A 23,887-nucleotide genomic window follows, 5' to 3' on the forward strand; every position below is an offset into this window, starting at 1 on the left:
AATAGGATATACACTCGGCCCTCCGGGATTAGGTTGACGTTTTTCAGAGTGATTGCATAACCTTTCCATATGAGAAAGGCAAAAATGTTTCTAGAAATGGTAGTACCTCCTTAAGAAAAGTGAAGGTGCTAGCCGATTTATAGGTGTAACCAAACTTCATGAAACTCAGCTGAAGACACCTAATCACAAAATCATCAGCGAGAGCAAAAAAATACTTTTGTTCACCATTTTTCAGTTTGAGACCAAGGTGCGGCGTCTCACCCGCACAAGCGACATCTATTCCGCAATGACCTTTTTGCCTTTCTCATATAGAAAGGTTATGCAATCACTCTGAAAAACGTCAACCTAATCCCGGCCAAATTTTTTTCGACTCGCATAAGGTTTCTGGATTTTAACAGGGGCGTAGTTGATGGTTTACGGAGAGGGGTTACACCCCCCCCCCCCCTCTACTGTTCACTCCCCTCATTTAAAAATCTCTTTAAATCACCCCTCAGACCACCACCCCATCCAGCCCTCATACCCCTCCCTTTCAACCCCATCATCTTTAAACCATCACTATATCACAAAGCATACCAATTTAAGCTGGGGAGTCGTTCGTTCATGGGACTTTCGCCCTCCTCACATACCCACCCCCGCATGACAAAATGAGTTAGCAAGCAGATAACATTGATCTAATGCTGATTAGGCTAATAGAGTATGATATTTTTTTTGTTTCAAGTGTACTAAGAATGTAATGGACATTTCCACAATTATGTTGAACATAAAAAGCCTCAGTGCCATAGTTTAGAGAAATGAGAAAGGCACAATTGCACCGCTAGGTGGATTAAAACAGGTTTTTTTAAATGTTCTTGGAAATTTGATGAATTTTTTTTTTCATGGCAAAAACCATTTCACAGTAGTCGCAATTGATATAAATGATTTAATCAAATATTGAATGGTTTACTTTGATGTAGGATCGATTTTTAGAAATGTACGGCATCTCTCCCCAAATTACCCTACCACTGCGATGGCATTTTGTTTTGAATGTAACACTTGGAAAAAGACTGACTGACAATTCTAACGCTATATGAAAGTACAAAGCCAATACTTTCCTTATGATGTTATTCGCTCCTTAACAGTGAAAATAACCTTACAATTATCGGAAAATTTGGAAAATCTTTTTAAATTCTACAGATAGGAGGCTACTTTGTTCTCCAAAAGTACGTGTTTTTATGCAGCGGACAACTTTGCACCAGATATAAAGAACGTAAAAGAATGGCGAATTAAGTTGGCAATAGAAAACTAATTTAAAAGAGTTAACCTATAACTTTAGATTTAATAATTCAAGATATACAATATAGTCAGCAATTTTGTTGCAATAATATAAACTATTTACAATTTTGCTGAAGATACAAATTTTCTTCATTGATTTCGCCGCCTCCAAGAACATGGCTATTCGTAGCACCTTCTTCCAGCACAGCCTCCCTTATCGTTACACCTGGAGATCACCGCTACATACTGAATCGTAAATCGACCACGTCCTGATCAATGAACGGCACTTCTCCGAAATTATCGACGTCAGGACCTATCGTGGCGCTAACATCGACTCTGACCACTACCTGGTGATGGTTAAATTGCGCCCAAAACTATCCGTCATTAATCATGTACGGTACCGACGGCCGCCTCGGTATGATCTGGAGCGACTGAAGCAACCAGATGTCGCCACTGCATACGCGCAGCACCTCGAGGCAGCGTTGCCGGACGAGGGAGAGCTCGATGTGGCCCCTCTAGAGGACTGCTGGAGAACAGTAAAAACAGCCATCAACAACGTAGCTGAGGACATTGTCGTTATGATGAACGGAGGCAACGGAACGATTGGTTAGACGAGAAGTGCAGGGCGGTTTTGGAGACAGAATGTGGAACGATACAAACAGAAACGGAGACAGCAGGCATGCCTCTTCCGGGAGAAAAAAACGCCACCTGGAAGAAGCGGAATGCGAGGAAATGGAACTGCTGTGCCGTTCTCAAGATACACGGAAGTTCTACCAGAAGCTCAACGCATCCCGCAAAGGCTTCGTGCCGCAAGCCGAAGTATGTAGGGATAAGGACGGACGGTGATCGAAAGGTGGAAGCAGCACTTCGACGAGCACCTGAACGGCGAGGAGAATGTAGGTACAGATGACCAAGGCAACGGAGGATTTTACTACGTCAGTGCAGTTGAGGACGGAAATGAACCAACTCCCACGTTGAGAGAAGTTAAGGATGCCATCCAACAGCTCAAGAACAACAAAGCAGCTGGCAAAGATGGTATCGCAGCAGAACTCATCAAGTTGGGCCCGGAAAAGTTGGCCACTTATCTGCACCGGTTAGTAGTCAGGATCTGGGAAACCGAACAGCTACCGGAGGAGTGGAAAGAAGGGGTGATCTGCCCCATTCACAAGAAAGGCGACCATTTGGAATGTGAGAACTTCCGAGCGATCACCATTTTGAATGCCGCCTACAAAGTGCTATCCCAGATCATCTGCCGTCGTCTATCACCTAAAGTAAATGAATTCGTGGGAAGTTTTCAAGCCGGCTTCATCGATGGCCGGTCGACAACGGACCAGATCTTCACCGTACGGCAAATCCTGCAGAAATGCCGTGAATACCAGGTCCCAACGCATCACCTGTTCATCGACTTCAAGGCGGCATACGACAGTATTGACCACGTAGAGCTATGGAAAATCATGGACGAAAACAGCTTTCCCAGGAAGCTGATTCGACTGATCAAAGCAACGATGGGCAGTATACAAAAGAGCGTAAGAATTTCGGGTGAACTTTCCAGTCCATTCGAATCTGGACGGGGACTGAGACAAGGTGATGGACTCTCGTGTCTACTATTCAACATCGCTCTGGAAGGTGTGATGCGACGAGCCGGGCTCAACAGCCGGGGCACGATCTTCACAAAACCCGGCCAATTTGTATGCTTCGCGGACGACATAGACATTATCGCACGAACATTTGGAACGGTGGCAGACCTGTACATCCGCCTGAAACGCGAAGCAGCGAAGGTCGGACTGGTGGTAAATGCGACCAAAACAAAGTATATGCTGGTAAGCGGAACCGAAAACGACAGGACCCGGCTAGGAAACAGCGTTACGATCGACCGGGATACCATGTGTGCCACTTCCACTCTGCACAGTGTTTTAAAACGTCGTTTTCGTGTTCAAAATTAATAGCGTCTAAACCCTTTAATTTTAGAAGTATAGATTGTTCGGAGAAGTTGTTGCCCTTATGATTGCGCATGCGATCTCCAGAAGTATATCGTTTAGTTAATTCACCTAAAAGTAATATAATGGAACGTTATTTCGGAGCTTAAGCCAGATGTCGGTGTGGCGAATCCCGAGGAGCTGCCGGAATCCGATATACTGATATGATTCGCCTCGAATCGTGTCCCGAATCATCTCACCTTCGTCGATCTCGCAGTCTCCAGTCTCGACCAATAGCCCTGATAGTAGCGGAACAGATCGGCATTTCTCTAGGTCAAACGCTATGCTGATGTCGCCACTAATTCTTTCGGCTAGTTTGATGACTACACCCAGTCGTTCTGTCGAGTCAGCATAGATCTTGATGTCGTCCACGTAGAAAGTACGTGTCCTACTGTGCGGGATAAAAGAATCGTCTTGGAAGGTCCCCCTCAAGATGCGAAGCATTCTAGACCGCATCACGTCTTTTCCACTTCTGAGCTGAGCAGTTTTGTCGTTCCTCTCTCCATCACCTACCGTAGGAACCTTAGACTACAGGATCAGCTTTATACATCTTTAATACCTTGATGAGGAGCGAGTGCGATATGGAGTTGTATGTCTTCTTGTAATCGGTATACTAATGTTCCGTTGGTTACACATTACTTCTCCAACAACATCGCAGACCTCTTCTCCATTCTCGATTGGCTAAATTTTCTGGACCCCGAAGATGTTCATACGGCAGTTCAAACATTTTCCAACGTTTTGGATTATGTTATTGACAGGCACGTCCCGAAATTCATCATCAACAAATTGGCCATCCTTGGCAAATGAGCACGATGCGACGGCTGAAGTCCATTAAGAGAGCTGCTCTGCGGAGGTTGACCAAGTATCGCACAATTCCACTTAGAAACTTTTACGTCAGTCTCAACCATGCTTATTAACGAGCTAGCCAGGATTGTTTCTTTCGATATCAGCAAAACATTCAGCGTATTGCACCCAAAACGTTTCTGGAAATATGTGAGTGAGCAGCGCAAGGAATCCGGGCTGCCGTCGTCTATGACTTTCAACGGGCACACAGCTATCACAACCCAAGATATGTGCAGAATTTTTTCGGAGAAATTCGCGAATGTGTTCACATATGAGGCCCTAACAGTTGATCAAATTGAACTCGCTGTTAGTCAAGTTCCGGTTGTGAGCCAAACTCGAAGCGCTATTGATGTCAATGAAACGTTGATTACCAGAGCTTGTTCTCGGTTAAAATCGTCTTTCAATCCGGGACTCGATGGTTTCCCTTCAGTACTTTAAAAAAGGCACATCGACGTTTTAGCACTTCCCCTTCTTCGAATATTTAGAGCATCTATTGCCATTAGGCAATTCATGAGGCATTTCTGATTAGATGATTATTTCTTCTGACGTAACTCGGGTGGGTGCGATATCTGACAAAATCGCCGATTTGATCCAACATCAAACTATCGGGCTATCGAAGTATGGTCATCGGACGGGTTTTTCTGTTCGCTGGAGCAAACTTGTTGACAAAACCACTCGCTGAATTCTCAATCAAACGTCGTGGTGGATTGCCGAATTGGCATCTTTCCATCCTGCTGGAAGTCCGCGAACATGTTCCCAGTCCATAAAAAGGGTAATAAGCGAAACGACAATAATTACCGGGGAATTACTTCATTGAGTGCTGTCTCGAAGTTGTTCGAGAGTTGGTGATTATGGAACCTCTTCAGGCTCACTGCAAGCAGTACCTAAGTGACGGTCAACATGGCTTCATGTCTGGCCGTTCGACAACGACTAACCTGCTTTGCCTAACATCATACATAACAGAGAGTATGGAACGTCGCGCTCAAAACGGATGTTATCTATAAAGACCTATCTACCGCTTTTGACAAAGTGAACTATGAAATAACAATCACTAAAATGGAGAGATTTGGAATTAACGGTAGTATTGTTGCAGTTGTTTCGATCCTACCTTTCAGGTTGAGAAATAGTGGTTGTCATTGGAGATTGTCAGGCACCCACATTTATTTCTACGTCAGGAGTACCCCAGGGAAGTCACTTGGGACCGCTGATGTTTCTGCTTTACTTCAACGACGTTCATCTAGTTCTGAAGATTCCACGCCTGTCCTTCGCAGACGATCTCAAGATGTTTCTTCTCATCAGCTCTACTGAAGATTGCAGATTACTCCAACCGCAGTATGAAGCCTTCGCTGACTGGTGTAACACGAACCGTATGTGTGTAAATCCAAAAAAGTGCTAGGTGACATCGTTCTCACGAAAAAAGACCCGGTTTGTTTTAACTACTGTCTACCTGATATTGACATTGAACGTGTTAGTCAGGTGAAGGATCTAGGACACTCGCAACTTGCGTTTAAACAGCACGTCTCCTATACAGTTAGCAAAGCATATTGAATGCTGGGATGCATCTTCTGGATAGCGAAAATTTTTACTGACATGTATTTTCTCAAAGCGCTGTACTGCTCTTTGTCGTGGTCAATCCTGAAGTACTGCTGCGAAGTTTGGAGCCCAAACTATAACAACGGTATTGAGAGAATTGAGTCCGTGCAACGACGCTTTTTACGTTTTGCGCTTCGTAGTTTGCCGTAGAGAGATCCCGTCCGTCTGCCAAGTTACGAAAGCCGGTGCCAGCTGATTAGTTTGGAACCCCTGCTTGTTCGATGGAATACAGCAAGGGCTTTGTTTGATGCTGATACTTTGTGAGGTCATCTGGATTGCTCAGCCATCTTGGAACAAATTAACATAAATGTTGCACCTCGAACAACGCGTAACAACCTCATGCTCCGATTGCCATTTCGACGCACTAATTCTGCACGGGGCCATTACGGGCCTACAAAGGATCGTCAACCGAGTCGCATCAGCTTTCGACTTTAATTTGCCTCGCCCAACGCCAATGATTTTACCTAGCCTTCAACGGACCCGTTAATTTCGGCTGATTCCTTCATTGTTGATTTTTTCACTGTATTGTTATTATTTTTATCAAAGTTTGTAACGATTTGACTGTTAGCAATAAGTTTAGCATTAAGACATCATTGTGGTTTTGAATTGCCTGTTGGTGTATATATGATAAATACAAATACAAATACAAACAATGATTGCATGGAGGATAACTTGATCTTTTCAGTCTTGTGTATTTTTTTACATCCCTTCTGTTCCTCTGGTCCTGATCTGGTGCTATTCTTCTCATAGTGGGCTGTATGTAGTGATGAAGGTGCTCATGATCTTGTGCAGACTTGTTAGACAGGTAATTGGTATGTCCTTGGGGATGAGAATTGTGGTACCACGGGTGATGAAATCCGGCGATTAACGGGGTTCGCGTAACGCCCAATTTCTAAGATACTGTGTACCCTCGCATACATCATTGGTTTCGACGGAGACAGCTGACATCTCGTCGATTTCTTCGCCTGGTCTTTTCTCCACGCGCCTAAGCCACTGTTGCCCTTCACGATATTGTACGGGGACCTCCCAAATACTGATTCAAAGCTATAACATCGCTGATATCCGGTAGACCTTCGCTGAAATTGGACTTCTTGTGGCTGATTTGGTCATAGAAGTAACATTAAAAAAAATAGATAAAAGACTCTATTACTGAATTGGTGTGTTGTGTTTTTTCGTCAGCTGGCGAGCTCCCAGCATGCGAAGCTCAGTATGTGGAATGATAGCGGCAGAGTTGTTCGAGATCCGACTCTCCAACGCTACCTTGTAGGTAGTTACTTTTCCCGGTAATATTGAGGCGGGTTGCCTCTAGGTGTAAGTCGGTATCGTAAACATCTTACGGTTGCCACTGTAGTAAGTTCTGCACAAATTCCAGGTGAATTGGGAGCACGTTACCATTCATGACCTGAAGTTCACAGGTCAACTTAAAAGAATACTTCAGCTTCTGGATCCTGGGGCGTGACATTGGATCCGTGTCGCGACATTGCGCAATTGCTTCATCCACATTAAACACCAAATCGTCTTGAGTACTGTGGTTCTAAATATTAAAAATAATTTTACTTCCAGTCCCTTGCTTTAAATATAAGTTAAGTTTAATAAAAAAAATTTGCCCCCTCACGCAAAACAGGATTGCTACGGCTCTGGAAATAATCACTGAACGGTGTATTCATATAGAAGCACAATCCCAAAGGCAACAACTTCTCCGAACAATTCATACTTCTGAAGTAATATTTTTTTTGTGACCTATCGTTTTTGTTAAATTTATAAACAAATAAACGTGGTTCACCGTTAACACTTTAAAAATGGGGTGACAGATTAGCTCAAATTTAAGACAGCGTCGCAGGATGACATGGGAAACAAGTGGCTCCATAATGTGCGGAATTTTTAAAAAAATTCAATATCTCTCAGCTGAGCGTACTAACTAGCACACTGCATATGGTCGCAAGTCAGTCCCATAAAGATAGAAAATCCCATAGAAATTGCGAGAAGTATGCGATCATGAGTAGCACAGCACAGTTAAACTTTATAGTTAAACAAACAATACGATGCAATCAGCTGTAATATTTTTTTCTGTGTATTAATAGAAACTCTAAACATGTATTCTCTCAACCTAGGATGTCATACTTTATGTATTTCTCAAACTCCACGTGTCTCACAATTTCTACGATGATGAAGATATGAGCTGTCCAATTATAAAAGGGGTTTTTTAACGTTGTTCGTTACATGTACCTACTTACTGATCATTGGATAAAATATAAACACTCACGTTGCGGCAACCTCTATTCCATCGAATCTCGCTCAGCGTACGCTGCCAGGCAGTCTCCCCGACCGTCCCCAGCCCGGCAACGGTAGTGTGATGAAACTGCGGGCGCTTGCTGCTGGTGGAAGGTTTGTGCCTTCCCACATGCGATCGGAGCTGAGCACATGGCTGTCCGGTGACTCATATGCCAACGTGAATGAAACGCAACGCGGCGTGGCTCGGGCGGGTGTGGAATGAATTGCAATCAATACTTCGACTCTGACCATTGGATGGAATTTTCGTTTACACAAATCAATCCGTCATTATTAAATACATAATTGACGTGCCACGAGCGGTCCGTTGTCGGTGAAAAGCTAACTCCTTGTGTGTTGATAAAGGTAGATGTAAAAGGTAGCAACCGGCAATCGGTTGGTGTTTAATAATTTTCCAACCGCAATCAACAAATTTGCAGGTGATTTTACAATCCACTCAATTAATTGCAGGTATTGGTTTAGTGGAGTTGATTACATGTAGGTTTGGGGAGCGGAAGCTATTATGAACATGAAGTGAATATAAAATAGTTGTAACGGAACGGAACTTATTATGTGCTATGCATCTAAAGCGTGAGTCGATAAGTATTGTGACATTTTTAAGCTAGCGTAACTTTTTTCGTACTTGACCGAAATTAACCAAACTTTGCCCAGTTTCTTTTTAGAGTGTATTGTCTACATCCTCTCAGTTGTGAAGATTTAAGAAAGATTCTGGTCGAGGTAGAATGAAATCAGTACATCCGTTTGCGCAAAATCATTGCGGAAAATGACAGCCAATTGAAGCTGTCTAACAGCATGAGTAGTGCCGATATTGCGCTTTCAATTATGATAGTTCTGCATTGCGGCTAAATATTAACGTTAGTAATGCAGAAACTACACACCAAAAAATTCTGAATTTTATCGTTGACGTAATTGCAAAAATGACACAATTTAACAAGCCGTAATTCACTAAATGCCGAAAAACAACCGTGTTTCGTTTAATTTTACATGAAACATACACTTTACATGTTCAATGACACAAAATTACAGTTACTACCATTCAGCACAAACGCCATATGTGAAGTAAAATTACGTGCTTTGTGAAATTCAACGTTATGTAAAATTGGAATCAAACATAAAACTAAGTCATTTTTGATGCTCGTATATGTCAGGGTCAGGAGACGTAAATTTACACGATTTTTTCTAGGTGTGTAAGCTATCAATCCCTACTCAGTAATAGCACTTTATTTTGCTTCTTTGGCATTATATCAGCATTGAATCGTATTATAGGCCGCAATGGCTCTTTAAGACCTCTATGAACATTTAAAGCAAATCTAAGGCTACTTTATAATGGTAATTGATTGCTTGGGTTCCTTGGCGGAATTTTCGAAACTTTATTCAAAGCCGAGAATTGAAAAGAATAGAAAAGCAGCGATAAGGACTAAGAAGTGCACAGTCTGCTTCCACATCTCTGTAGAGAACAGATGATAATGTAATAAAACTAAAACAAATAAATAAATAATTGTAATAAATAAAACTAATGAAATAAATCGAACTATTACAATTTGTATATAATGATTTAACACATATTAATAGTTATCTAGCTTTCTATGAAGCCATTTATTAATTGATTATATTCCTTCATACATGTTGGGACTGCAGTCAGTAAATGATCAAAGCGTGCGAACATACCATGTTTAGATGGGTTAGCAACGAACTTGGTATGAAAATTCATTCACTTGAAGAAATTCAGGAAGAACAGTTCAGTTTTCCATTGCGCAGAATTTAGGTTCGGTCACTACATTGGCGCAGTCGAAGCTCTGGAAGGTGAGTTAAATGAATTAAAACGCCTACAAGAACAAAAAAAAATTGTTTCGCAAATGTGAATGTGAGCGAGTGGTCTCACAGATTGAGGATAATTTCAGTATCGTGCGATAGGTCACGAATACTGTTAAATTACAGATTCTTGCGAAAGGTCAAGATCCTGTCACGAGCACTGTTAAACTAGATTCTTGCGAAAGGTCAAGATCCTGTCACGAGTACTGTTAAACTAGATTCTTGCGAAAGGTCAAGACCCTGTTTTCTAACGTTGCTTCCGCGGTTGGTTGGACAGCTCACAAAATTCGCCTGACTTAGGGGCAAATTAACAAAAAAAGAGAGAAAAGATCATACTCTTGCGATAGGCCAAGATATGAACACACCAACTTTAATTTCGATAAATATGTTACCTTGTCAACCGTTCTCTTAGTGATCATCAGCTCATTTTCAAAAGTACATGTAATGTTCATATAAAAGAATAGGTTTTTCAATGAAGTAATGGAACTGTGATTACTTCCATACATTGTAGATTCTTGCGATAGGTCAAGATTCTGTTTTTAACATTGCTTCCGCGATTAATCGAGCAGCTGTTGAAATTTGCTTGGCTCAAGAGCAAATTATAATTAAAAAAAAGAAGAAGAAGAACCTTCTTTTGTGATGTTGTCTTGCCAACCGTTTTTCTTGGTGCTACATAATTCTCAAACTTAGATGGAATGTTCATATTATTTTTAAATAATGGGTTCTCCATGAAGTGAAAGATTTTTTTGCCTCGATATATTACAGAAAGGCGTAATAATGAAGCCGCAAAAATTGTCGGTGTTGCAACGCTATCAAAAGAGCGCAAAGCTGAATGCACTCACACAAGAACTACAGGACGAGAAAATGCTCAATGCACAATTGGCTGAGGAATTAAAGAAGATCCGCGAAGAAAAGAATGCACTTGAAGCGAACATTGGAATACTCCGTACGGCTACTGAAAAAGACAACAATGATGATAGTGTTGCTGATTTTGAGAAAGAAGTGGGACTGTCAAGTACTAGACGTGAGGGAGTGACTCTGGATGAGTCCCGTTTCGTATCTTCAGTTAACCAGCTGTCGGTCTCCTCCATCAGTGTCCCCGAATGCAAACCGTTAGCGGACGACGAAGAAATCCACCGTCACACTTTCGAGCTTTGGAAAGACCTTTTGGTAGATTCATTGAAATTAGCGGGTATTGCTGACGAAACAACAATGTTCACAATTTTCAAAGTCAAAGCTGGTCAACGCTTATTGGAGATATTTAGAAACACGAAGTCCGGAGAGGGAGCACCGGATCCCGTCTCTGAACCATTTAAAAATGCTTTATACCGTTTAAAATCCTATTTCGGGTCAGGCTCCGATGTCATGCTGCAGCGTCGTAAATTGGCGTTGATGGTACAGAAACCAGGTGAATCCGATTTAACATATATCACGAGAGTTGGGTCCACCGCTCGTCTATGTGACTTCGGCGCTGAGAAAGAATTTGAAGAGATTATCGGGACTATCGCAGAACATGCGTGCAGCAAGGAGGTACGCACTACAGCTTTAAAGATATTAAGTCGCAAAGGAACGTTTACTGATCTCGTCGATAAGGTTCGTGAAATCGAAGCAATACGCATTAACGAGGAATTCTTCAAAAAAAAACATGGTAAATTCGAACAAGGAATCATAGCACCGGTCAGCGCCGATTTTCCCACCAATACAGATCGTCACCGAAAAAATTATCAGCGCTTTGAAACTCGTGGTAAACCCTACCGACGCAATCAGACATATCGAGGTGAATTACGTTACAAGCAAACGGATAGATCGAGCAGCTCCAGAAACGGGGAATTCAGTCGCCGCGAATTTTACAGAAATACTGATCCTAATCATGGAGATCGATGTTGGAGATGCAGTAGTGTATACCACAGATCATCAGAATGCGAAGCTCTAGACAAAATTTGCAGAAGATGCGGGCAAATCGGCCATATTCAACGTGCATGTCGTTACAGAACTACAGACAGAAAAAGGCCGGCTGATGAAAATAGCGGAGAATTGAATAAAAAGCCGTTAAAGATAGCAACCGTAGAGAAAATGGAGGAAATTCTTTCAACAGTTGAACCTGATGTGAGTGATTCAAATGATAATTAAATTTTGCAATATTGTAGCTTAGTTTTCTAATAATGTAACTAAATAATAAACTCAAATAAAAATAAATATTTCAATGGTGATAGATAATGAAGTCTGAACCAAATCGTGTGGAAATAATAGCATCAATTGCTGAATGTACTGATGGAAGTATAATTGCGGCAAGAGTGGCTGGAATGCATTGCGAATTCTTAATAGATTCGGGAGCTCAAGTCAACACATTTACAGAAGATATGTTCTATAAGCTAAGAAGTAACTCTCAATATAGCTCTGGGATTTTCAATATTCAAAAAGGTTCCGACAGATTAGAAAGCAAAAACGTAGCGCAAGCGAACAGCACACCAACAAAAATACCAGCCCGCGCCGCTCCACTCTGGCGTATATGTTTAGCAAAGTCCCGTTACCCCCAACTGCAAGTGAAATGAGCGAATTGCGAAATAAATTTCGCACATTACAGGAGAACACAATTGCAGTTGACTTTACGCAAACTAGTCGTTGACCTACAGTGCACGAGGTTGAAAAATTGATCAAGGTGAAAATGGAACTTGTGCGTACTGAAGTGTCACACCTACAGCTACATCATACGAGGCATGTAGTACTAATAACGTTTACCTCCTTAGCCGAGGCAGAACATTTCGTAGCGAAGAACAACATCGAACACGATATCGAATACGAAAACGTCAAAACGAAGAGCCCCGTGTGTATGGACCTTGATCATACGGAATCCACACATCCACGATTTGGCACCGCGCGCTAGTACGGAATGTATCAATAGATTGATGTCGAAATATCTTGACTCCTGCGGTAGCAGACAAAAGGTTAAGTCGCCGGGAAACTCTAAGCTGGCTCATATGACCTTACTCCACGTATTTCTAAACTTTCATTCTTCAACTCATTGCTCTCTCTTGAGTATTATGGCTCTTAATATTGAAAAATATTTCACACCTTCCAGTCCCTTGCCAATTTAGTTTCGTTAAAACATAAAAAAAAAACAAAAGTGGCCGCGTTGCTAATGAGCAAATAAAAACGCTTCAGATTAATCAGTCTGACCTCCTTCCTTCTCAAATCAGTGAAACGTTTAATCGACCACTACATTCGGAATGTTAGATCGTGTGAGAGCCCGCTGCATGCAATGCACCATGCATATCAGCGGGGGCAATCTACTATCACCCTGTTACACAATGTTGTCTACAATATTGAAAAAGATTTTTCGCAAAAGTATTCAAGTTTAGGAATGTTTCTTGTTATTGAAGCTGCTTTTGACAACGTGTCTTACGAATCCATTTTGGAAGCAGCACCTTCATAGATCTCGAACTGCATATACGCAATGCTGAGCAACCGACATCTGTGCTTATCGTTAAGACGAGTAGAAATAAGAAAACTGAGTGTCTGCGGATGTCCTCAAGGTAGTGTACTGTCATTATTTCTATGGAACCTATTTCCGATGGCTTGATAAGAAAACTTAATGAGCTTGGGCTTTCGACATATGGTTTCGTCGATGATTATCATATGCCGATGACCGGTATTTGCGATCATACACTTTTTGCTTTGATGAAGCAAGCTTTGTGTGTTGCTGAGCAATGGTGTCTTCATGTTGGACTATTAGTAAATCCAAATAAAACATCAATGGTGCTTTTTTACGCAACGAAGGATTACAACTCGAGCTCGTCCATTGCAGTTCTTTGACTCTGAAATTATTGTCGCAGATCTAGTTTAGTACGCTGGGGTAATTCTTCACTCAAAACTTAATTGGACAGATCACATCGATTTCAGAAACAAGAAGCCTTCGGTCAATGTAGACTGGCTCTCGGCAAACCTTGAACACTCAAACCATAGTACATTCAGTGGATCTACACAACAATTGTTAGACTAATACTGGCATACGGGTGCCTTATTTAATGACAGAAGGAAGAAGTCATGACAATTCAATCAAAGTTACACCATCTTCAGAAGACGGTCGTGCGTTCTTGACAACACCTACTGCTGCTCTAGAGGCACTCTTGAAAATAAACACAGCAACCCAATAGATCGTTCAACTAGCCACACAAGAATGTGGTTACATGAGTTGAATACATTCTTGCTCCCAGTGACCTTGCACTCACACGTAGTTTTCCTTTTACAACTTTCCATGTGAGAATTCCTCCTTGTGAGCGATGGTTGTCTGATTGGATGGAGCAACAACTTGAAGAATGCATAGTTTGCAATACTGACGGTTGTTGGAGGACTGAGCCGGTGCTGGTGTGTATTGTCGTGAAATGAGATTAGGCCTATCTCATGCGCTTGGTAGGTACTGTACCGTATTTCAAGCAGAAATCTTCGCGATTCTGTGTAGAGTCCAATCGGCACTTCAATAGGGAGTTTGCGGTGAAGACCAGGTTGGCCCCCGCCAAAGGTGCCAACCTCAAAGGGGGGGGGGGGGGGGGGGTTCTCAAATCTTGATCAGCTTTATAAAATAAGTGAGGTTAAGCCATAAAATAAATCAGGTTAGAAGTATCATTCTCAGGTACACACAAAATTACTGTTTGAAAGTTGAACTGTAAAAGAAAGCAGACAGCAAAAATGTGCATAACTGAGACTCTACCAAAAGTGCCAAACGACTACGCTACAGTCGTGTTAGTCCAGATTAAACAAAGAACAAGACTTCAAATTTTAACCAAAAAAAGCGAAAATAGGTGAACCAGCTCAAAGCCTCTAAAATAAAGATATAAAAAAGCGAAAATTATTGCGAACATTTTCTGCTCGTTTGCTCAGTTTCATAGGAACAAGGGAAACGGAAATGTGGTCATGAGCAGTAAAGTAGGCCACCTTTTTAAAGCTGTAGCAAAGATCGTAGAGTAAGCTAGATCAATTATCATCGAGAAGATAACCCCCTGCCGAACCATAAAAAAATGAAGTCTCCTCAATACTGGGAGAAGATCCACAATACCACAAAATTGTAAATTCCCAACCTAGGTCCAACTAATCCTGCACTAAGTTTAATAAGTTGAATCTCTGGTTGACATGTCACATGAGATTTTTAGTGTTCCTGGAAGCGTAGGAAATTCTTTGTTTCTTCTCAATTGTCTAAGACCATTTAGCTTCAAATTTGTGGCAGAGCTTTCTCTTGGTAGTGTATTTAGCGACTTTCAAGAGAGAAAAAAAATATTGTTACAAAGACCCATTTGCTTGCAATTAGTGCAATACTGCATGCATGACGCGCGGCACCAACAACCGATCATGCAGACGATCTTTGTCGAAGAACAAGCAGTCTCGCCTGTTGCGATTGTCACTTCAAATCTTCGCTCACTGGAGCAGAGGGTTTTTGAAACAGCCAATCCCGTCGGTCAGTAGATCCACGCATGCCAAGTTCAAATCGATAACTACACCATCGATCTCAACCTGTGAGCGGGTATGTAAACGCTTTAGTTCTTCATGAATGTCTTGTCGCCTGTAACGCCATTTATTCTCTTTAGACAAAATATCACAATTCTGAACTTATCTAGGCGAACTTTCGATATATCTGGCACAGCTTAATATTTCTGCGTCTTGTGGAATATTGGAATACTTCGCGGACTATCTTTGATCTGAAAGAAGGTTGGATATGGTGGAACCCAGTTCAATCTGTTTGATTTTAAATGGGAACTCGGAGTCTTTGGAGACGAATCTTGTTCGACATCCTTTTTGGGATCTTTTGGGTCGATTCAGCAGAGTTTATTGATGCACGAACCTAGAGCCAGACGCAAAGTGAACACTGAAGTATAGGAAGGAAATGACAGAAATCATGGGGGATATAATTTGAAGAACAAACTGAATTTGATAGTAGACTGTAATTATTTATAATAGTAATTTATTTGTGAAGATATTCGTTTTGGTTTTGTGAACTTCAGTCACGGCCATACCAAAACTAAATCGATTCTCCGTACGTGAACTAGTTCATAACTTTATGAACATCATTCATAAAACCAATGGTTGAATCGTGATTTTATTCATAGCTTTTGTAAAACATTTACTCGTGAACTATTTCACGAAACCCAGAATATTACTCATGAATCCTTTCAATCATCGTGAACTAGTTCACGATTCCAAATATAATAGTCACGATTCAATATTCGTGCTCATGAAATCACACAATGTTATTCATGTATAGATGAACTGATTCCTGATTTCTAAAGAATTGGTCACCATTGAAGATCTTGAACTAGTTCACAAAACCATGAAATAATTTATATATTCGTGACCTAGTTCATAATTCCTAAGATACTAGTCAAGGTTTACCATTCTAGCTCGGGCAATAATTCACAAAATCGCGAAAATATTATTCATGTATACGTGAACTGATTTATGATTCCTAGCGACTGACTATGCTTTTGAAATAGTTCACAAAATCATGAAATCTTATTCATAGAAACGAGTGCTGATTCATGATTCCTAATATAATGGTCACACCTGACCATGCGCTGTCGTGAAATAGTTCACAAAATCATAAAAAAATCATGAATATGTGAACTGGTTCATGACTCTTAGCACATGGTTCACAATCTATCTTGAGTGCTTGTGATATTTAGAAGACATCATATATAAGAAAACTATTAGGATCATGAACATCATTATTCATTCGATAAGGTTCAGAAAACGAAAATTACACTGAACATCAAAAATATATTATAGAGCCACGAACCGTGTTCGTAATGTAGTCAAAACAAGTTAATCCTTTACGGTTTTCTGAACCAAATCATATTGTCACGTTACTCAGAGTAGAAAATCCGATAGTAATTAAACAAGAACAGTAGTTACATTACTGCACGTGTCAAAATCGAACGTGAAGTCAATAACGAAATAAAATATCACAATAACGTGCATATAAATTACGAAAAACGTGACTAAGATTCTGAAATCATGAACATAATTTACACTGCTCGTGATTAAAATATCAAAAATCGTGACTATGATCCTGAACTCATGAACACAAACTAAAACTAAAATATCACGATAAAGTGAATTGAAATTACGGAAATCGTAATTGAGATCCTGAAATCATGAACATAAGACACACTACTCTACCAGAAAAATTCAACGCGAAGCTCAGGCACGTAGCTAGAGGAGGGGGGGGGGGGGGTTGCTAGGAGACTAAAGCCCCCCCCCTCCCCGAAATGTTTTGAAAATAAGTTTCAAAACCATTATTATGTTACTATGGCCGGCGTCGGCGGTAAAACATGATGATGAGTTATGTTCTACCATAGACCATGCGGTAGACTTGGGTGCAACGCCCAACTCCTACTCTGCAGAAGGCAAAGAATTCTTCACATTTCCTTTCGATCATGCCCATATGAGCCTGCCTGGTTCTAGTTTTCCGTTCTAATTTTATAACTGATACGCTCTAGAATACCTATCCGTCTTTCAATTTCATTGCTTTCGTTTCTCTTAGTCTCAAATTTGCCGAAAATAGCCAACAAAATCGATACAGTAAAACATTATTATCAGCGTCATTAGCTTGTAGCTCGTTTGGTTTGAGATAAAGCTAGAAGATTGCTGCTTCCAACAACCAAAATCAATGGTCACGAAATTCAGTGTGGTTTATGCTTCTGTCCCAGCCGGTGTGAAGCGAACGACAAATAAAGTTACTTTTATATTGTGTTCCTTGTCTGAAGAACAAAGGAAACTTCTACTATACTATGCCCTAGTAATCTGGCGAGGTGAGTGAGTCGCAGCAGCAAGAAGTGGTGCACCTGCCAAATACTGTGATTAGTGATGATTCGCATAAGACCGAGTATTTGTGATAAGGAACATTTTCTGAAGGTGAAAATGGAGGCTATACTTACGATAGCCACCTTTATTGAGTTCTACCAGCGCTCATAGTGTTTAACAAATTGGATCAGGCGAAATCATTGATTTTGAATGATTTAAAGCCATGAAATTTTAATATTTTTGTGTGACAATGCTGCAATTAAGATCATCATATAAATGGACGATGAGAGAATCAATGTTCGGTAACAAGATCGGATACCGCTTACTTGCAGATACATAAACATATGGGAGGAATGCAGTACAAAACATGATGCGATAGTACAATTACACATAGTATTCTTTGCACATATCAAAGGCAAACTAATACGTTCCAGTTCTGTGAAAAACGTCACATTACGATTTATTTACCGCTGAACACAAACAATTACCAAATATGTGGCACATGTTCAGGAAATATTGACAACGGCAAAAGCTGTGTCAATATCTCAAAATCTACAGCCAGCACAATCATTGAGGAAATTTACAATCATAAAGACAACAAGCAAGCAAGTTTGCGAACATAAAGGCAGCAACCACGATTATGAAACGGAAGATTTCAATAGCGAGATAGATATGAACGACCCTCCATACGCAGTTGGCGAGAAAAAAATATTTCCCTGCTTCGTTAACAGGCATCTACGTGCAATGGTTAAGAGCTTGCGTGAGATCTGTTGGACAACTAGTAAAACTCATTTTATTATTTTTATTGTTGGAAATAGATATAACAGAACCACTGTTTCGATTGGTTAAAGCATTGAACCAAGTTCACTTATGAATTATTTTAAAAATAGTAGAAGAAGTTTAATGGACGACTGAGTACTAAAACTCTGCAAAAGTGAACGCATCATCGCAAGTGATTGTCCCTTTTAACAAAACTCAGATGTAATACTCGATATTGGCAACTCTATTTTAAATTTAAATGACAGGTTTTTGAATTGTACCCAATTTGAATTACTGTATTAGGTCTGTGCACTCTGTACTCTTAGTATAAATACTAGACATCACATTCAAGCGTACTAAGCAAAAAAATATTTCAATTTGCTGAGAATGATATAGCTGAGGCAACAGTTTTTGCTTTCGCTTCATTTTAACGCATCATCATTTTCATTGGCACTTAATTTCACTTTCATGCGAGGAATTCGTTCCGTTCATGCGAGTTCGTAACACCGTTGCGACTAAAATGTTGTGACTGGTTGAATATATTAGTCAAATAATTTCGATTCTATTTCTTCAGTATATAGCAGTCTCACGATCTGTTTTTTATTCATTTTGGACTAAAATGAGAGATGATCGGAAATCACGGAGGAGGAAAAAAGAATCAGCTAATCTAAGAAGCTTCTAGAGCACCTCTTCTATCTTTTCCAGTGCGGTAAAATATCAATTTCAAACGAAAATATTCGTTTCAAGTGAAACTGCGAGTCTTTCACTGTAAGCATACCACCACTATATCAATTGAGTTCTGCTGCCGTCTTCGTTTGAGTCACTCAGAGTTCACTGTCAATTGAATAACAGGTTCTGGTCATTTGACGTTTATGCCTGTTTAGTTTCTACCACCAGAAAACCAGAGGAGGATCAAACGAAGGAGGTTGAATATGAATTGCAACTCATTTGAAAGCATCGATGAGTGAAGTGCCACGAACTGAGCTTCAGATCAACAGCAACTGATGCGTTAAATGAATATGAATGCTACCGTAGACGACTGATTGACTGCGTTCATTCAGTTTCGATTGAATGAAATGAAATTTTACTGCACTGATCTTTTCTATGCACTCAGAACGAGTGCTTTCAGAATTTCGCTCTGATCCTCTCAATTCGGTTTGCATAAAACAGCATTTTCGAAAACACATTACGTCTTCGTTATCCGCACAACATTCAACGTTAGGTGGAACAACGTTGATTGAAAATTGTTTCCTAAATTTTAGTAAAACAAACCTATAATCAGAAAGTATTACAGCTTTCTTCAAGAAGTAATGCATCTCTTCCAAATTTGATGATGAATGTAAAAAATTTTTAGCTATTTTAAAACGAAACAATTACTGAGATGATTGTTTGAATTTACTTAGAAAGTCTAACTGCAAGCATCTTCGCATCACGAAAACTGCCGCTGATAAAAATTTTTGCAAAAGATTCACAGAAATCGGATAATTTAAAAACATAGAAATCTTAAAGAAAGTCTCTTCGGCACAGGAGAAGCAAGTGCGATGTGTTTTCTATGATTTGTCGGAAGCAAGCGTGATGCTAAAATTATTTAGCTCACCCATATTTATAGTTTCGAGTAATTCTAGTGGTATCATCAATGTTACATTCAGTGCTTTCAAAATCAGTTAACTATTTCTGCTTATCGAAACTGACATTCAGATTCAACGCCTCGGTCATTCATTAACTTTCCAACTGACTGGAATTTCATGCAGAATCGAATGTTTGAGTGCAGTGGAAATAGTAATTCCTTCACCAACCAAAGCATTCATTTGTTATTATGTAGACAGTTCGAGCATTAGTGAGCTGCGTAATCTATGTCTAGTGCATTTTCGCTCAATAAGCTAGCATAGAAACAAAATTCAATTTGCTTCTGAAACCGAACATATACGAACCCGAATGCGCTATGTCGGGAGAATGAATGACGAGGGAAACGAACCAAACATTCCATTCATCGCGGTGGACAGAAATCAAATTTCGGTTCTCATTCAAGTTCACGCAGGGATGTCAGTTTTTTAAGCTCTGGTTACATTTAACAAAATTTACGTAAATTGCTTGATAAAAGTAATCAGGCGATTTCCTTTCGATTAGTGAGCAGTCCTATAGTAGATAAAATTCCGGCTAGTTTAGTAAATTAATTCATTGAAACATCTCTTTTTTATTGTCCAAAAATCCATGAATTCCGAAATGAAACCTGTAAGCTTCGAGTGTTCAAATATAATCTTTGCCTTATCTAGGTAAATACAACTATAATTCTTGTTTATGCTTTGTAGAGTAATCAGTAGTATTTTTGTACATCCTTCACATGTCAACAAACAAAATTACTGGTTTGTCTTTTGCCATAGTTTCAAGGATCTAGTAGAAGAATTGTCTAAAAAAATAAGCCTGTCTAATGATATAAAAAGTATCAATTTCATAAAAGAATAGGATCTGTGAAAAATCTGAATACTTAAATAGATAAATAATTAGTGGTCCTCACTTGTCTGAAAATAGTCTTTAATGTAAATTTAAATTTAAATTGAAAATTATTATAAATTTGTGTTGAATAGGAGTTGAACCGTTTCTGCGGATCTACAAATCGCCTGCCTAATCAGAAGATTTGGAGTGAATTTCGACATTCTCTTGTATTTGCATTTGTATTTAAATAATTGAGTCTTAATGCACTATACTAAAAAGAAAAGACCTAAAGTGGCATGCGCGGAACTAATGACGAAGTCGAAGATGTCGTTATAATCGTTGAAGCTACGGGTCATTTCTAATATCGGTTGTTGGCAGCGTAGTTAGTGTTGTGCATTTCAGAGTGCAGCAGTGTTCGAGAACAAAGGACACGGGTTGGTGTGATAGAAGATCGGGAACATCATATTCAGCCATAAGAAGCTTAGACACGAAGGTAGTTTACGATGCGAGTCTACGATCTTCTAAAGTGTGTAGCCCTGATAATCGACTACGATCTTCGTATGGTTCAGGTTCAGCGGACCATTCCAAAGCAATTGACGTAACGCATATCGTATGAATCTGCGCTGGACAACCTCACTTCGTTGGCTTCAAGTTGTATGATGGGAGCACCCACCAGACCACGTTTGCAAATTCCAACGGTGAAAATGGTAGCTTATAAATTAATAATAAAAACCAAATTCAAAAGCAAGAATTCGTCGATGTACTATACCATTATGTATTAGACAACATATTGTCTATTGCCTTAGTTTTGGAACTGTTTTCACTAAGATATTTTCAAAATTACATTCAGTTTCAAGTGACTATCTCAAGTCACCAGAACAAGTTTTAAGCCCCTCCCGAAACAAAATTCTGGCTACGGGCCTGACGAAGCTTAATGAAATATCACGAAAAAGTGAATATAAATTACGAATATTGTAACTGAAATCCTGAAATCATGAAAAAGAAATCGTGCTACTCGGCCAGAAAAAATGCGATACTAAACTCACGAATAAAATATCACAGTACCGTGATGAGAAATTAAGAAAAACCGCGACTAAGCTCCTGAAATCATGACCACCGTTTTAGTTTATATAGTAAAAACCAGTGTATCCCCAAAGTATGAACAAGAATCATAACAAAAACTAAACATGTCCAGGAAACAACCACAGTAACCCATCCAAAACTTGCAATGTAATGCAAGGTGCATTGTTGCGCGAACTAGTTTTTAAATAAAACACACATAGTTTCATGAATACGAGGATTATTATCCGTAGTTACAGGAACATGGTCACGATTTTCGTAAATCGCTCAGTTCCCGAAATCGTAATTTATAGTTCATGATTCATGAACAATTTTTTTCTGTGTAAATTCACTTATCGAAAAGTGTCGTTTAGTTCCCTTGAGAGTGAAGAATACTTCGGTATTGTCTAGGTTCTATGTATCGATATTTTCCTTATCCCTAACCTAACCACCTCCCCAATTCTTCCCATTAAGAAAATGATCCGTTAAAACAGTGCTGCCAAGAACAGTTTCGTCAAAGGTGAAAAATGAAGTTTTGATATAACTTCGTTGTCTTGCAATATTACGGAAGACTGATAAAGCCTATCAATTTAGAGTGTCTTCGACGATCTTTTCAATGCAATTGGGGTATTGTAAATATTCTTGAATTGTATTGAGCATTGGAATATAAAGATGAGTTGCTTGTAGCACTGCGAAAGAAACACATATCTTGCTCAAAACTGGAATTCCAAGGAAAAATAGTTTTGGAACCCTATATACGGTAGAAAAAAAATGATCAAGACATAGTTGAAAACAAGCTTTCTGTGTTCATCGACTCCAGATATTAAGGAAAAAAAGTTTTGGAATCCTGTCTGACCAAGAACAAAGTTGAGCATGAGTAGATTATTTATACCAGCGACAAGCGCAGCTACGAATATTCCACAATTGTGTACATGTAACTATCCAAGCTAAAGGAGCAAACCACTAGCAAAACTACATTAACAAACCCAAAATAATTCGAAAAACACGAACAAACGCCGGGCCAAAGTGGTTCAAAAATTTTCAACTCACATCACACATAAATCTTACAGAAATTACCAAACACATATCACGCATGAAACTCACCTCTCTCAGTGTAACGTCCAATTAGCTGATATTCCTTCAAGCACCATATTTATTATTCACGCCTTCCACATTTTAGTATTCAGGTGACATATCTCGAAACGTTATTTCTCCTACATTTACACTTCGTGACGGTTGCGTTGTTTCGATGTGTTAGCTCGGTCAGTTGGGAGGGCAATCAAAACCTTCACTCCAAGGCACTAGCTGAGTGCAGCGTTTTCAACTGTATGCACTGATTGACGATGGAAGATAAGCGTTAGTCAGCAATCATAACTCACTACTGGTCTCTTCTCTTTCACTCACTTTGCACTGTGCCTTATCGATTGATCTCTACGGTCAAATCCCGGGAAACATCAGAGACACTTGGCCGGATTTCACTCCAAATGGCTAATATCTTTCCACCGTCGTCAATGAACGCTATCTCGTTCCAACAAATCTCGCACCTAATTATCGATCGTCAAGGTCTTCGCACCAATCGGGGGGCGATAGTGAAAAACAATAACCGAAACTATTAATATATTACACAGCGCAGTAGAAGTCGATCAAAACAGTGAAGTTATTTCACTTATGTTTAATCGATTGTGTACGTATTATTGGTTTTTACGTCTGTCGAACCGAGCCTCAATTACTCGAGCGCGCTGCACGCCGGAACAGCCAAAATGGAACTGAATATTATTGCGTATAGAAAGTCTCGCTCGGCATTGAATTCAGCCCCCAACTCGCGCGACGATCGACCGACCGGCTGATTCGCTATCCGCGGGAGACCCAAACGATCGCCGCGTGGTGTGCCGAGCAAACAAAAGAGCGCACACGATGCGAATGTTTTACATTTTTTTACGGAGAAAACTAATGAGGATTAATATTTTGATAAATTATGCACTTAAAATTTTAAAAACGTGGTTTCAAAAAATTTAAATTGAAAGCGATTGATTTACTGATTGTAGAGTTAAGTGTAACTACAAGTAATTGATAAAAAAAAC

The 23,887-nt window shown here is 39.9% G+C and overlaps 1 protein-coding gene across 1 annotated transcript in view; it reads right to left on the reverse strand.

Annotated features, from left to right (window-relative positions):
- The window catches only part of LOC131679059 (asparagine-rich protein), a 105,561-nt gene extending 81,930 nt beyond the window's left edge, over positions 1-23,631 (reverse strand). The window contains exon 1 of the mRNA XM_058959611.1: positions 22,911-23,631. The gene's annotated coding sequence lies outside the window, so the exon portion shown is untranslated. The remainder of the gene's footprint in view (positions 1-22,910) is intronic.
- Between the last annotated feature and the right edge of the window lie 256 nt (positions 23,632-23,887).

Source organism: Topomyia yanbarensis, chromosome 2, assembly GCF_030247195.1.
Source record: "Topomyia yanbarensis strain Yona2022 chromosome 2, ASM3024719v1, whole genome shotgun sequence".
In the NCBI taxonomy this organism is placed as follows: domain Eukaryota; kingdom Metazoa; phylum Arthropoda; class Insecta; order Diptera; family Culicidae; genus Topomyia; species Topomyia yanbarensis.